Source organism: Prionailurus viverrinus, chromosome C1, assembly GCF_022837055.1.
Source record: "Prionailurus viverrinus isolate Anna chromosome C1, UM_Priviv_1.0, whole genome shotgun sequence".
NCBI lineage: Eukaryota > Metazoa > Chordata > Mammalia > Carnivora > Felidae > Prionailurus > Prionailurus viverrinus.
In genome coordinates, this window is record NC_062568.1 from 64261973 (window position 1) to 64278787 (window position 16815).

Genomic DNA, 16815 nt, shown 5'->3' on the forward strand with positions numbered 1-16815 from the left:
ACTACACATTAAAGGTCTACAATAGCCTCTTCAATCACATTGCCACTGATCTCAATTTTTCAAAATTACTAGATTTTTTCTAGCTTTATTGAGATACAATTGATGTATAACATTGTGCAAGTTAAGATGTACCATATGTTGCTTTGATACATTTATATATTGTGAAATGATTACCACGGTAGGGTTAACACTCCCATCACCTCACACAATTACCATTTCTTCCTCTTCCCCTTCCTCTTTGTCTTCTTCCTCTTCTTCCTCCTCCTCCTCTTCCTCTTTTCTTCTTCTTCTTCTTCTTCTTCTTCTTCTTCTTCTTCCCATTCTCCTCCTCCTTCTTCTTCTTCAGTGAAAACATTTAAGATTCTTAGCAACTTTCAAGTATACAATACTATATTGTTAACTATAATCACTCACTATTCTGTCCATTAGTTCCCCAGAACTTATTCATTTTATAATTTGAAGTTTGTGCCTTTTGACCAACATTTCCCCATTTTCCCCACCCCCAAGCCCCTAGCAACCACCATTCCACTCTCTGTTTCTATGAGTTTGGCTTTGTTAAGGTTCCACATATAAATGATATCATACAGTATTTGTCTATCTCTGTTTGACTAATTTCACTTAACATAATGCCCTCAAAGTCCATCCGTGTTGTCATAAAAGACAGGATTTTCTTCTTTCTTATGGCTGAATAATAGTCCATCATCAGAGTTATTAGACTGATTCTCTGATTCTTCATGGTAACGGAGACTGGCTCTAATGCATAGGCATATAGCCATGCCAGTTTTCATGCAAATTGTCAGAAATGGTAATGATCAAACCCTAAATAATTAAGGATAATTTATGGTACATCACCTCTCTCACAGTTGAGAATATTAATAAGTTATAGTATTTCTCAAAAACAAAAATGTATGAACTTGCTTCAAAATATTAAATATTAATACAAGCAAGGAATGTATAGTTTATGTGAGTTTTATAGATATTTTGAAGTGATAGACAATTTAAGAGACTCATTTACCAGTCTAATTTAACAGTCAGAACTTAAGGTTTCTTAAGGAACAACTGCCAAATGAAAAAATAAATTTTTATTAAATGCAATATTCATTGGAGAACCTCTCTATTAACAATGAAGCATTGCTATTTATAGGACAATTTGTGCCTGTGTACCTGCATATACAGTGTTAAACCATTCAGTGTAAATTGATAAGAGTCTCAATATGGTATCTTTAGCTATATTCATCCTAAAGTGCTAACACAGACTTCTAGGTTTCCTTGATCCATAACAAAGGTTGCTGAACAAGGGTCTTAGATGCCTCCCCTTTGAGTTTTTAAATGTACCATATTGGAGAAGTCAAGTATGGATCACAGGTGACCTTACTATATAATTCTATATTTAGAAAAAGGTTAATGTCAGGAAATCTATACATGCATTTCAAATTTTGACCATCACAGTTTCTGGAGATAGTGTTCCACTTGTAAACATACATAAAAAATTGCGTTGTTTAAGGGGCACTTGGGTGGCTCAGTTGGTTAGGAATCCAACTTTTGATCCTGGCTCGGGTTATGATCTCATAGTTCATGAGTTCGGGACCCGTGTTAGTGCAAAGCCTGCTTCGGATTCTGTCTTTCCCTCTCTCTGCCCCTCTCCCACTCTTTTTCTTGTTCCCTCTCTCAAAATAAATAAATAAACTTTAAAAACAGTAAAAAAAAAAAAGTATACGCATCTTTTAAAAATCCTCTCCTAGAGTACTAGAGTACTAGAGTACTGAGTACTAGTACTAGAGTACTAGAGTACTGAGAGATTATTGTCAGTGTGGTTCAAAGTATTCTCCTCCATAGGACATATCTATATGTTGGTTGGGAAATTTCCTTCATTAAGAGCTGTTTCAAGGCAGAGCTAGTAAGGCAGAGCAAAACTATATCAGCTGATGGGTCTTCAAGTGGCACATGCAGGCAACGGATGCTATTGGTTTCTATCAGTGTAAGAATGTTTTCTAGATGTCATAAAAAATTGGCTAACAGGGACGCCTGGGTGGCTCAGTTGGTGAAGGGTCCAAATCTTGATCTCGGCTCAGGTCATGATCTCAGGGTTCATGGGATCAAGCCCCATGTCAGGCTCTGTGCTGACAGTGCAGAGCCTGTTTGGAATGCTCTCTCTCCCTCTTTGCCCCTCCCCCACTTGAATGAGTGCTCTCTTTCTCTCTCTCTCTCTTAAAATAAATAAACTTAAGAAATTAGCTAACAAATATGGATTTAATATACCTGTAATTCATGCCATCTAGACGGTTAAGATCTTATGAATATATTATAAATAATTATTCTAATTTTCATGTCAATACTTTTTAGAATTTAAAAGTGAATTTAATGGCTTGTGAATAGATACTGAGGAGACAGAACTAAAAGTAATGGCTACCAGCTGCTCAATATTATTAAATAACTCAGTCTTGATCCCATAAAACTTCTCTAAATCACTGATATAGTTGATATTTTGCAAAGGTTATGCTTTCCAGTGTAATTCTGGTTAGGTTAATAAAGCTACTCTGATTCAAGTTATAGGTATGGAAACTCCTTAGAACAGAATTAAAAACAAAAACAAAAACAAAACAAAACAAAACAAAACAGAGAGGTTATTAAGAGTCCAAGAGTCCATGTACAGGCAAAATAGGTGGGTAGGTAAAGAAAGAGGAAAAGAGAAGATAGAAATAACAGATGGAGAGCGATGAAATTTGTAGGAATGTGTTGAGTGCTACCTGTTGGTAATTTGAAAAATATTAGCAAAACAGACCCCCACCATGAGAAAGAAAGGAACCGCACAAAGCAGACACGTTGCAGGAGATTTAGAATACCAGAACAGCAGGCCAGCTCCAGCATTGCCAAGAAAGCTGGGAAGGCAAGTCTAACAAGTTCTGGAATGCCAGGAATTAGAAAAAGCAGAGAGTAAAAGGACAAATTTTATTATCAGTGTTCTAAGAGTGAAGACAGGGTTAATACAGAGTTTTTTGGTTTTTTTTTTTTTTTTCCCAGGTAAGGGGCACCAGGCTAGTAACCCTGATTTTACTACCAAATAGATCTAGCGTAGGAGTGATAGAACAGACTTCAACCCTAGAGACCCACTCTAGGAGTAGCATGATAGCTCTTTAGAGTTAAGGGAATAGTTGATGGGATGCAAATTACGATGGCTTTTTTTGTGTGATATAAAAACTATACTGGGACCACCAAATGGGATTTAAATTGAGCCAATGCTGCTTAGAGTTGTTATGCTAGGTGTTTTTTTTTTTTTTTTTAACGTGAAGTATAAGTTAGAAATGTTCCCTTTCACACAAAAGGAAAATGAGGAAAAACATATAAAAACATGTACTACAATGAAAATGTTAAATATATATAATATATATAGGATTTTCTAGCTTATATGTTATATACACAAAATTGCTCTTAACTATCAAATAGCTGTGGCCAAGTCATCTCAAATAGGTCTGTTTTTACCCATCAGGAGTTTAGTTACTAGTTGGGCATATTCAGGTACTCTGCATTTGGTTCTTGCAACTTGTTTCTCCTGTTAACAAATGCATTTCATTGTGACTGCTCTTATTCCTTTCTACATAAAATGTTTACAGTATTACGGACTAAATTGCAGCTTGCTTTCTTTTGCTCAAGTCTGTCACCATAAAATAAGACGCTTGCCAATTCCAATAAAGCATTGTCTTGTATTGTAAAGACTTTCAGGATTTGAGTGGAAGCAATAGTAACAAAAAATGGTAGTAAGAACTGAGAGAGATGATTTTACATAACAAATAGACTTCAAAAATCATGACATAAAATTCAAGTTGATAATATGTGGCAAAAAAAGAACACAAGAACAATGATAATCATTTTTCACTTGCAGTTTTGAGAAAAGATGAAGTCATTTAATATCTTATATTATCAAGTATCAAATGACTACTCAGTAAAAAGCTCATTCAAGAAGACAGCCTGAATGAGAACCGTGCTCTAATTTTATGTTTCTATCAGACCCAAAAGAGCTCCTTTCTGTAGTCAAAAAGTATTTGTGTAAGATTGGTGCATTACTGGTTGGAGAACAAAATGAGGGTTTGGCTAATGGCTAGCACATTCCTTAAATTTGTAACTGAAGCTGTAAAGTCATTTGGATACTGGATGGTCGATGGCAAGCCTATTTACAGCATAATTCACAGTAAAATAATAATTATGGCATTATTAATGGCCTGCAGTATCACTTTACATTTGTCTCTATAATGCTTTCCACAGCACCATCAGCAGACACTGAGTAAACAATTTTTTGATGATGAAAATGATCACTTACTTGATTGACTTGTAGCTTATTTCTTGTACAAAAAAAAAAAAAAGAAAAAGAAAAAGAAAAAAGAAAAGAGTCCTTCCATTAGCTGTCTCTTCTTCTAGGAACATGCATCCCCAAACATTTACATGGCTGACTCCTTTGAATCATTCGTATTTCAGCTTAAAGGATGCTTTCTTTGACCACCAATCTAAGCAGTCTCCCCATTACTATTTTATTTTCATTTTCATACCTATGTCGGTTCGCCAGGGCTGCCATACCGAAATATAACAGACTCAGTGGCTTAAGCAATAGAAATTTATTTTCTCACCGTTCTAGAGACTGCAACTCCTACATCAAGGTTCCTGCAGGACTGGTTTCCTCTGAGGTCTCTCCCCCTGGCTTGTAGGTGGTCACCCCCTCACCGCCTCTTACAGTAGTAGTTCCCCTCTGCACGCAGGGTTATGTCTGTATGTCCTAATCTCCTCTTTTCATAAGGGACCGAGTCAGGTTGCTTTAGGTCCCACCCAAAGGGTCTCATGTGGACTTAATCACCTCTTTAAAGGCTGTGTCTCTAAATACAACAGACTCGGAGGTATCGGGGCTATGGTCGTGAATTTTGGTAGGACACCATTTCACATAACAGTATCTAAAAATATATGGAATTATAATGTCTCTATATATTTACCTGTTTATTGTCTTTCCTCTCTCATTAGAAGGTAAGCTCTGTGACACACCTCAACTGTGTCCTCAGCACTCAGATCAGAGCCCGGCACATAGTAGCCACTTAGCATGTATTTGTAGAATGAACAGGACCTCTGAATGGAATGGCAAAAACATTTAATGATCAAATCCTTCACAGCTGTACTATTATAATTTCAGTAAGCTGTCATTCAAGAGTCACGAAAAAAAAATATTAAGTTTTTTTTTTTTTAATCTTAAGGATGTTCTTTTCCACACATATACAAGACTCTTAATTTATAATGAAAAGATACCGTACGTCTACCGATTAGATCTTGCACTCATAAAGCAGTGGACAGGCCCTACCTTCAAGACAGATGGTGTGGCAGAGTTCATTCTGCTCAAAAGGAATGAGAATCGCCGGGAAGGCTGAGACAGAAAAAATAAAATATTATTTTCCTCTACTAATAGTGATTACCACCTCTGTGAGCTAAGAAAACTAATTCATGACTGTGACAGAGACTACCAGTTGCTTCCTAATATCTACTTTTCCATTAGTCTTTCTTAACAGAAGCTCATGTTTTAGGTGAGTACATTGGTCACCCATCTAAATGACTACATTTCTCAGCCTCATTTGCCGCTGACTTTATAGCCATCTGATTTAGTTCTGGCCAGTAAGCGGTGAGGGAAAGTGCGCAGTGATACATCAGGAGACTCTCCTTAAAAACAAGAGAGGGTTGAGCCTTTTTTCCCTTTATTCTTTCATCTTCTTGCCTGGAAGATGGATGGGAAAGCTACATTCTAACAGCCACCTTGGACCCTGAGAACGAGGACCACATTCGAGGAGTGGTGAAGTATTGTGCTGGAGGAAAGGAGCCTGCATCCGTTATGACTTCACAGAGTGGCTATAGCAGCACGGGACTCCTTCAATCTTTAATTAATGAATGCGAGAGAGAAGTAAGACGGGTTCAACTACGATCATTTTCTGTTATTTTCACTCATATAATGATCAGCATTCCTTTCTTTAGTATTCCTTGAAAGACTGCGTAGTCTGCAACTGGGTAGGGTCTATGATCCCTGCAATTCCTGGCTTGCCTGGGGTTATTTTCTTAAAGCCACTCCTTTCATAACTGTTACACTGAAGCAGAGGCTTTCCTAAAATTCGCAGATATACCACACTGTACGAGACTGCTTACATTTAGAGTTTGCTTGTTTGTTGTTTGTTTATTGTCCTTGAGGGCACTCTCGTGCTCTCCCACGGCATCATAATTTGCTCTTCAAGTAGTACTTACCACAATGTAGTGTAATTGGCAGTTTACATTAATGCCCGCCTCACTACACGATATACTCCTTGGGGACGGGAGTCTTATTTACTATGCTAGCTCTAATACTTTGTACAGATCCCCGCCAAGTATTAAATGCTCATTTAATGACTGGACATGCTTGCTAATATTTTATCTATCTATGCATCTCTTTTGCTGACATATCTACTCCAGGAGAGATGGTTTAAAGGCAGGTGTTATTATGGTTCCAAAACGCTGGGTTGGACCTCGCTTATGATACTATGGTGCTCTTTAAACCCTTTGTGGAATGTGTAGCATGTTAGCAGTGATTCCCAAAGTATTGCCCTGTACTAGTATCAGAAGCATTATAGCTTTAGTGAGATTGCTCAAGCGGCTAAATATAATGATGATGATAAATAATGGTATATAGTCAAGGGGAGTGAATGTGACATAGTACTTATGAACACAAACTCTGAATTTTTAAACAAAATTTTTCAATGTTTATTTATCTTTGAGACTGAGAAAGAGAGAACGAGCAGGGAAGGGACAGAGGGAGAGAGAGGGAGACACAGAATCCGAAGCAGGCTCCAGGTTCAGAGCTGTCAGCACAGAGCCCGACGTGGGGCTCGAACCCATGAACTGTGAGATCATGACCTGAGCGGAAGTCAGACGCTTAACCCACTGAGCCACCCGGGTGCCCCAAGAACACAAACTTTGAAACGAGAAGCCCGAAGATCAAAAGTCCAGTTTGACTACTTACTATCTCTGTGAACTAACAATTCGATTTTAGAGGTGTTATCAGAATTAAATGATTTAATAATTAAGTCACAAATAGATGCATTATCTTTTAAAAGTGCCAAGTTCTTAACATGGCATATGGCACACGGAAAATGCTCAAGAGTTATTAGAACTCAGTGTCACATTTATTCCATCTTTCTGTCTGTTACGGACTGCTGTCTTTGTTGTTATTTTACCAATTCTTTCTCAACAGTGTATTCAATGACATACTGGTCTAAGTGGTCTAATGTGGCAACAGCTTAGACTGCCAAGTTAAGAATGATAATTAATGACTCATAGGGTTACCCTTGTAAAATAGATCCACGTAGATCTACGTTGACTTTGCAAAGTAGAGTGTTTGTTTTTGTGCCTAACTTCTGCTTGCAAAAAACAGAATTATAGAAACACTTTATATCCCAGGTCTTACATTGCGAACACACACTTACGTATTAACTATACATTTTATATTTCTTTTAAAAAGATTTTTTTCGGGGCGCCTGGTGGCTCAGTCGGTTAGGCGGCCGACTTCAGCCCAGGTCATGATCTCGCGGTCCGTGAGTTCGAGCCCCGCGTCGGGCTCTGTGCTGACCGCTCAGAGCCTGGAGCCTGTTTCAGATTCTGTGTCTCCCTCTCTCTGACCCTCCCCCATTTATGCTTTGTCTCTCTCTGTCTCAAAAATAAATAAACGCTAAAAAAAAAATTTTTTTTAAAGATTTTTTTTCTGTAAATTAGGCATTCATTTTCACTATGATAATAAAAGTCATTCTTAATAAAGTAAATTTACAATAGAGTTTTTACCTTTTTATTCCTCAAAGACCAAGAAAAATAGCTCTTAGTTAAGCGGCATGTTAAATCTCATCTCAAACACTGTATTGACTGAATATCAGTCATTTAGCACTTAATCTGTTTAGTGTAACTCTTTCAGTGAGACCAAAAACGGGGAAACTAGAAGAAAACTTCTAAATTAAACATGACATGTGTATAAATATCTTGTATCCAATTTGTAATTGCTTTAGTACATTCATCTTATCCTTCAATGATACTGTAATCCTATATTTTGGGAATCCAATCACTATGATGGGACATCCAAAATTCATTTGCATGACTTTTCACTAAAATTAGTAAATAAATATGAAACAGGATAACATTTTTTTTTCCAAATTGCCATCATAATTACATGGGAATTAAATTTGTTAAAAAATGTAGATTGAGCTTTGTTCTAATTGGTTTACATTTAAAGATTCTTTGATCTGTGATAACAGTAATATATATTAACATGTTGCATTTTAAAGTGACACTGCCTTTCATTAATCAAGTGTCTGTATGGTTGATTAATTTGTACAAGGTTTAAATTGCTATGAAAATTTATCATTCATAGCCATGATCTCCATTTACATATATGTTAATTATGGTAAATGTAATCTTTTTCTGAATCCTCTGGGCTGCATACTAAAAAGACAAAGTGATCAGAGTGACTACTTTTTCTATTACAAAGTGAACTCTTCTGTTAGTACAGTCTGTTGTAGTTGTCAGAGAAGCTAGGCGAAAAACATTACAATGTTTTCTGCTAGAGGCAAGTCCAAATTCTAAAGATGGTATTTCCTTTTCAAGTGGTTTCTTTATTCAGTAGCTATAGCATTTACACACAGAATTACTATGTTTATTCACCATAGTATTTAGTACTATCTCTGCATGCTGCTGGATTTTTCTTTTGCTGCAAAGCATTCTCTTGTATTAACTCTATTATTAATAAGCACAAGATAAGTTTTTAATACATCTGTAAAGCAGAATGACTTGAAGTTAGAAAAGTCTGTAATACAGCTAAATCAATTAATTGTTAGAAATAGAAACCTTTGCCGTTACACCATTTGAAAACTACTTGGAAAGATTCTGTACAAAAAAAGGTAATATATGAAAGTCACAGTAAGACTCTCTAAGAGAAGATTAGATTGATCTTTTGTTTTTGCAGATAAATACTTGGTACTTGAGAAAACTGAGTTGTTGATGGTTTTTATCATTTTCTAGTTAAACATTTAAATAGCCAAGATAAATGCAAGTGTTATGATCTATGGCACTAAATTTCTACTGGACATTTTTTTCTATGTGTTGATCCCAAAGTATTGAGTGAAGCTGGAAACACAAAGCATGGGTCTAGCCTTCCACAGTCTCACCAATTAGCCTTTCCCTTAGGAATGTTTTCTGTAGGTTTTCCCCAAATCCAGACCATGCTAACCAACAATTATTTTATTATTAGTTTTTAAGAAATGCTTTCCATTTTTTCCCTGATAGTGACCTTCTCTCTCTTAGCAATGATTGATTTGGATAAAATTCTAATACATCATAAGTGAAAATGATATCGCGACTAATGTTTTCAAGCGAATGTGATAGGCTTTGCTAGGCAAATGTTGGGAAATTTAATTATTTCTATTAAATGTCTATAATTTCATGCTTAAATTGTTAGTATTTACATAATATATTCACTTCAAGAGAAGCCTCATTTCTTAGTCACAACTTAATAAAATTAAAATATCCATCTTCGAAACCTTTGCAAGCATAGCACCTCTGACTACCTGACGAGGCTATTTTTAAAGACACTTATTTGGTAATTTTCTTATAGTCAGCCTAATCACGGGAGAAACAAACTAATATGGCACCTGTTCTGATAGATGGATGTTGTACCTTTTATCTCCTGATCTCAGACCTTGTAAGACATTTTTCAAAGAAGCATCACTTCCCTCACCACAGAAATGCATCCACCTCTAAGCTGGAAATAGCAAAAGCATAGGGCAGAAGATGAGGAATATATTATCCAACTAAAATTACAGAGAAATTTTAAGTAGGCAGAATATAATTGCCCAATTTGGAAATTAGCCAGGACACAGGGTTTAACATCATCTTTACTCTTTTGAAAAGTGCCATGGGATTTTTAATAACTGCTGGTGGTCAAGACCTTGGTTTTACCCTCATCCATTAGACGACACCTCCAGCAGAGCAGTGCCCCCTCATACCATGCTGGGGCATCAGTTCAGTACTGACTCAGTGAAAATTGTGCCACCTACTGAATCATCCACGGCTCATCTTAGAGTGCCCTAGCTTTTAGGTTTTCTCTGGAGAGCTGTTATGAAAGATGGGACCAGGCTCCATGATGCTTAATTTATGAGATTTCAAGGTTTTCAATGGTTAAGATCTCAGACCTGAGTCTTATTTTCAATTTTAACCAACAGAGTTTTCAGAATTTTTTCATGCTTAAGGTCTATAATGATGATCTTGAGGATCAATCTCTACAATGTACACATCTCTCCTTGGAAATAAGGGAATAAAAACATTAAAGACACACACCTACATAAACATACACTTATATACACTGAGACAGTGGATGAAAAGGCAGATTCCCTCACTTGTGACATATTAGATTATTTGAAAATGGAAAAAGGACCATCCTTTCACTCAAATGAACTCATGTAAGCCACATTCTACAAGGAGCTTATATCCCCCCCACCCCCGATTTTAAAGAATCTAGGAACAAATACCTTAAAAAGTAAATGCAAACTTAGGGGGGAGTGGACTTCAGTGGGCAAATAAAGTGACTTTTTGTAAAAGAGAACTTTCATCCTAGCTTTCCAAGTAAAACTTTCCCATCTACAAAAGAATCTCAATACAGCTTGACTGTTCCAAAAATAGCTGAAAGAGGATCAAGTTTTTTAGACAAAATTCAGGTGTGTTCAAAGGTAAATGGTAAAATGCTGATGTTTCTTGGCCCCTACGATTTATTTTATCAATTTTCTTCATCCATGTTAATGTGTGTACACTGTATATACATATATATTTGTATATATATTTTAAGGGCTCTTGCTATTTTCAGCAACTTTGGTCTTTGAAATGATTTTCAGAAATTCTCTTCTGGCTGGTAAAAGTATCAGTATCCTGGAATTGAGAAACTGTTTCTGAAAGTGTTTCTTGAGGTGTTCCTTCTGGAAATAACATGGAGTAAATCCTGTTGCTGGTGTGTGAGAAAAAGAGATAGTTGGAAATGGTTATAAAGAATAGATTGATACAATATAGCTGAGGCTGCAAAAGAGATTTCAACATATCCCTGTGTTTCCCTCACTCTTGCTGGCACCAAGGATTCTCAAGTTCTCTCTCTCTCTCTCTCTCTCTCTCTCTCTCTCTCTCTTATACATAGTCTTCTATTTTCCTTTTCTGATATCATCAGGTTCAACTTTCTCTATCACCTATTTTTCCTTTTAAGAATAATCTATAATGGGCAATTCTTGTTAAACAGAAAATCTTTCTCAGCTCAGCCTATTTCCCAGAATGCCCGTATACAGTTCTGCTGTGATTTGATCGTTCCTTCCTAGCAAATTAACAGCTCAAATATTGGACAGTCGGAAATCAGGGAAAGAAAAACTATTCTAGGCAACTTAAGTCTGATTTGGTAAATTGCTACTGCTGTGATATAGTTAGTATGCCTCCCTAAGTGCCTGGTTGCTACCAGATGGAAAAATGAATCACTACTTTTTTTTCATTATCAACGGGAAAAGCACAGTTGATAGGTATTCTTCCTATGTTAAGAATGAAAACTTGAGACAGAAACCCTCTCTGACTGGGTCATATAGCTCCTAAGTAATCAATGAAAAGGTTTAGGTAAGCTGTGGATTGTCAGGGCTTTGATAAATGTGTAATGTTGAGAAGACCATAACTTCCTACAAAGTTGAGTTAGAAATACGAATTGTCTTTTAATTTCCAATCTAATAAAACAATGCATTAGATTGTATTTTTTTCCATTTAGGTACTATCTTTCAGTACTTTTACACACATTTTTCACATATAATATAGCTATTTTGAATTCCATCATGTTTTTGTTTCCAATGTCATTTTCCTTTCCGGAAATGCCATTCTCTAAACCGCTGTTTCCTTCCCTAACCTTATTCTTGTTACTCTAATTCTCAGCTACCTACTATACTTGTTTAAGAAAATAATTTTGGCTAAACATAATCCCCACAAAAAAGAAAGAAAGAAAGAAAGAAAGAAAGAAAGAAAGAAAGAAAGGAAGAAAGAAAGAAGACGAGAGGAAAACTGTAAGCATCCCTAGAACCAATCAGTTCAGTTGTAATCTGTCAGTATTTCAGCTAACAAACACCAGGGTCTATTTCTACCAACAACTATTGTATATGTATACAATCAAGAACATATTTGCCTTTCTACTCTTTTGTAAGTAAGGCTACTACTAAATATAAAAAATTTAAAAAAAAGTATATAGATAAAAGACCATTCTGGATGTAATATTTGTTACATTTCCCCAATTATTGTTAACTGAAATTTGCATGTTTCTCTAATGTGTTTTTCTCCTGTTTAAATGTTTATTTATTTTGAGAGAGATGCACGTGCACAGGAGAGGGGCACAGAGAGAGGGAGAGAGAGATTCCCAAGCAGGCTCCACACTGCCAGCACAGAGCCTGATATGGGGCTCGAACTCACAAAAGGTGAGACCCTGACCTGAGTCTAAACAAAAAGCTGGGAGCTCAACCACTCAACCGACTGGGCTACCCAGGCACCACTTTAATGTGGTTTTCTATTAAAGCATTAATTAATTCCTTGTCAATGCACTTCAAACAAATGATTGTAACATATGGTTGATTTTGATAGTCATTACCTCAGCCTCTTTCTCTTAGAAATGAAAGGAAAATGAACACACATTACAGAGAAAAGGACAAAGGACACGTGATTACCTATACCCAAATATTTTCCTCAGTAAAACTCTTAAAATCCTAGAACCAGGTCATCAAAATTTTATACGAATTCCTAACCATGAAATTTGACAGATTAAATGTAGCTTTCAAGTTAAATGCTGGATATATACATTAGCCACTTAGGCTGTATTAAAGGCATCCTGAGTGCTTTGTTTTTGGAATGAAAACATGTAAATAATGTTACATGTAAAACTGACAAATTCCCATATATAATGGGTTGAATAGTGGTCCCCCAAGAGATATGTCTACATAAAATTCCTAGAAATTGTAAATGTTACCTTATTCAGAAAAAGGGTCTTTATAGCTGTAATTAAGTTAAGGATCTTGAGAAAAGGAGATTATCCTGATTTCGGTAGGCCCTAAACCCAATGACAAACGTCCTTAAAGAAGACTCCCAGAAGAGAGACACAAGATAGAAGAGAAAGAGGCAAAACGACAGAAACAGAGATCAGAGTGGTGTGGCTATAAACCAAGGAATGCCAAGGACTGTAGGCAGCCGCAGTAAGGTACGTGAGAGGCATGGGATGAATCTTCTCCCAGAGCCTCAGTGGATCATCACGGATGCTTTGGTTTCTGGTTTCTAGCCCCCAGAACTGTGAGAGAACAAATTTCTGTTGTTTTAGCCACTCAACTGGTGAAGGGCAACCTCAGGAAATGAATACACTGTATAATATGTATTGAGACGCACAATGTGGTAATGGGGAAAGTGGCATAGGAACAATAAGTCAACTAATAAAAGTTTCAAACAGATGAGTAATAGTATGAAGAGTTTGTTTCATGCGTTTAATACACTGTTATCAGAGTCCAGTGGATTAAATGATCTAAATCTCCCACTAGAGCTAATATCCAACTATAAAAGCTAATAATTTACCTCTACTTTCCTCAAAGTACAGGGGTGAACCATACAATAAAATTTTATAAACTTGGACCACAATCATCCCAAAGGACCTGAGATGAATAAGACATGACATGTTCCAACAACTGAAAGCAAATAACAGAAACCAAAAAAACTCACATCTTTGGAATATGGTGTGAAGGAAATGAAGTGTCTAGAAAAGAGACCCAGGAGACAGGCAAAAACCAAACTGTGCAGGTCTAAGTTGCTGAAGAGACGACAGTGGCCTACACTAAGTGAGTGCTTTATTTTGTTGATTTTTATACCCTCAAATGCGAACAACATTTCTGGGACACTCACAGTCTGCATGGGCAAATTAATTTTAAGATTATGAAATAAGATTTCATCATGTTTACTTGACGACAGTCTATTTTTGAGCACACTCAAAAATCTACGTGGTGCTGGTCCTTTACGTGTAAGTTACTTAAGAAGGTTTTACCATTACATTCTGGCAAATAGCAGTCAATGCTCAAGAAATAATGTTGAATGAACAAAATGGAATATTGGGCATTCTTTTGGTAGTCACCAGAAGGGAATCAGGGACCAGGTGGGGGTCTGAACTAACTTGGGCTATATCATATGCAACTGGAATCGTTAGTATTGGTACTGGCTTTAGTGGCATGGCCTGCGGCAGCCTGCCAACTATCTTTTTTTTTTTTTTTTTTTTTTTTTTTTTGCCGTAAGGTAGATGTTTCTTGACCTGCTCTTCTCATCAGGACTGCTATCTCAACCATGCTTAAGATATCTGCTGCCTCTATCTGTGGCTATGACACTAAAATTTCTTATAACTGACAAACTAATTATAGTCACAAATACTCCCCCAAGGCATTATCTAGGCGATACTTTGTTAGTCTAATTCTAGCAACCATATGCACATAAACAAAATACTTCTATTTTAATCTAATATTTTATTTACAATTTCACTAATTAAAACTGTCTTCCACTTCGTTAAATTAAATGTTTTACAATGATGCCATTATGTACGTAGAGAAGATCAGAATTTCGAGAGCAAGACCAAAATTTCTTTTTCCCAAGGAAAGGAGATCGGTTCCTTATAATTACAAAGTTACAAAATTCACATGAAGAATGGCTATATTTGAAATTCAGTGATATGTAGATAACAAAATAATTTTTTCACATTTGTAGAAGTTGTGGAGGGTCATTTCCGTTGCAAACTGATTCAGGTTTTCATGTTATAGTCTCATGAGTGTAAAAATTAAAAAAAAAAATAAACAGGTATGCATACCATAGGAAAGGATATATGAATGTATACACACAGGCAAATGTATGCTTAAAGAAATACTTAAAATACTGCACAGAATTTCAGTTTCTCAACATTATAGCATGAAACAAGCCCTGCCCAACCCCCAGAAAATCCTACCATTTTGGAGACAAAAATACTTATTAGAATTAAAAGTTTTCATACAAGAGTACCAGGTATTTATTTCTGTATATCTTGAGAGCTATATTCAAGCTTATGCTCAAGCTTTAAGATAACAATAGTGTAAGCTCTAGGGTGGAACAAAAGAAGGGAAAAAAATCCCAGAAGTTCCCAGAGGTGGTTAGGGAAAAAAAAACGAAAGATAAGAGAAATGAGGGAATCAAAGAAAAAAGAATGAAGATTCAAGGATGGGTAAATCTCCTCTTTACTTAGCTTTTCAAAAGGTTTGTGATAACCAGCTTTTGTGTAAATGGATTTGATGGCTGGGGGCTGAAGGTGACTGACAGCTGAATCTAGGCCCCCTCAAGAGTGTCACCCTGGGGATTGCCATTGTTGCAGACGGTTTCTTCAGACTGACCCAGAAGAATCATTATCTCAAGGGAACTCTAACAACAGCCACCCCCGAGCAGCCTAAGAGCTAGAAGTAAGCAACTTAGTCTCTCTCTTGAGCAGTAATTACAACGGTAAGGCAAACAAGGTGTGTTACTGAGTGAGTTGAGCTTAAGTCTTTCTGCAACCGTCATTTACATACATACATACATAAACAAATAAATAAATAGGAAGTATTCAACATCCAAAGATTTTTCCTAAGCAAAAAAAATTTTAACATCCCTCCCACCCCGCTGCCAGTGTTTTGTTCTTTGGAAAAATAAACAGACCTCTGGGTCATCCTCAGGAAATGCTTGACTGAAGAAGGTAGAAAAGGTAAATGTTTCAGAATCTTTCTTTTTCAGCAAATCTGGTATGTTTACTCTGGGACTACTTCAGCTAAGTCATTACTAGTCATCTCAACTCTGGGCCTATTGCTTCAATATCATAGAAAACAAACGCCTTCCGTAGCGTGCTGCCTCAAAGGCAAGTTAACGAGGTATTTCACCCACCTCGTAGCCCTCTGCCTTCAAGCCCTGTCCTGCCACTCTCCAGGACCCACGCTCACCGACTCGCCACGCTGCCTGGGAAGTAGGCAGCCATTTGCCTTCCTCTAAACTTACAAAGAGGCTCTAAAGGTACCCTCTGGGTGGTGAAGGAGTTACCTTACTCGGACCTGAAAAATAACGCTGATAAACGTTTCAAGAGGCCCTAACCACAATTAAGCCCATTTTAATGGCCTTAACTTACCAGCTCTAGCTTCTGAGTCCAGCCTCCATCTTTTCCGGTGGAGGGCGGGACTTCCTGTCTGGGGCTGGGAGTACCAATTTGGGAACGCAAAGGGAACTACCAGGCATTTTCCAAGGGGACGGGTTCTGCTGCCTGTGTAGCTGTTTGGCTCAATGCCTTTCTAAATTAGAGATAAAACAGTCACTTCACAAAATAAATCTTAGTCTGCCTTAATGAAAATTAACAAGTTTTCGTTGTCTATGACTTAACTTAGTGGAGACTGATCGTAAAACACGCAACACAGCTTTCCTTGCCCAACTCATTTGGTTCTCCTTTCCTACTCTACCTGCAAATGTGTTTGTTTCCTTACTGGTTTCTTTTTCTTGCTCATATCTTTATTTTTATGTAAAATTACTCTAGAAAGTACTTCATGCGGCCAAAAATTTAGCATAATTCCTGATACAGTAAGTGATCAATATGTATTTGCTAAATTTTGATCCCTGCTTTGAAATCAGTTGTTCTAAGGTGGGCAGATCACCGTGCTCTACTGACTGAGCCAACCAGAGGCTCCATACGTTATCCTGTGTGGGTTATTACTATAT

General features: G+C 36.8%; 1 long non-coding RNA gene across 1 annotated transcript; it reads right to left on the reverse strand.

Annotated features, from left to right (window-relative positions):
• Positions 1-313: 313 nt before the first annotated feature.
• On the reverse strand, positions 314-16268 carry LOC125171871 (uncharacterized). The gene is made up of 4 exons (XR_007154458.1): positions 16235-16268; positions 5336-5398; positions 4977-5106; positions 314-340 (listed from the first exon to the last, which is right to left on the reverse strand). It is a non-coding gene; the product is annotated as an uncharacterized LOC125171871 (long non-coding RNA).
• Between the last annotated feature and the right edge of the window lie 547 nt (positions 16269-16815).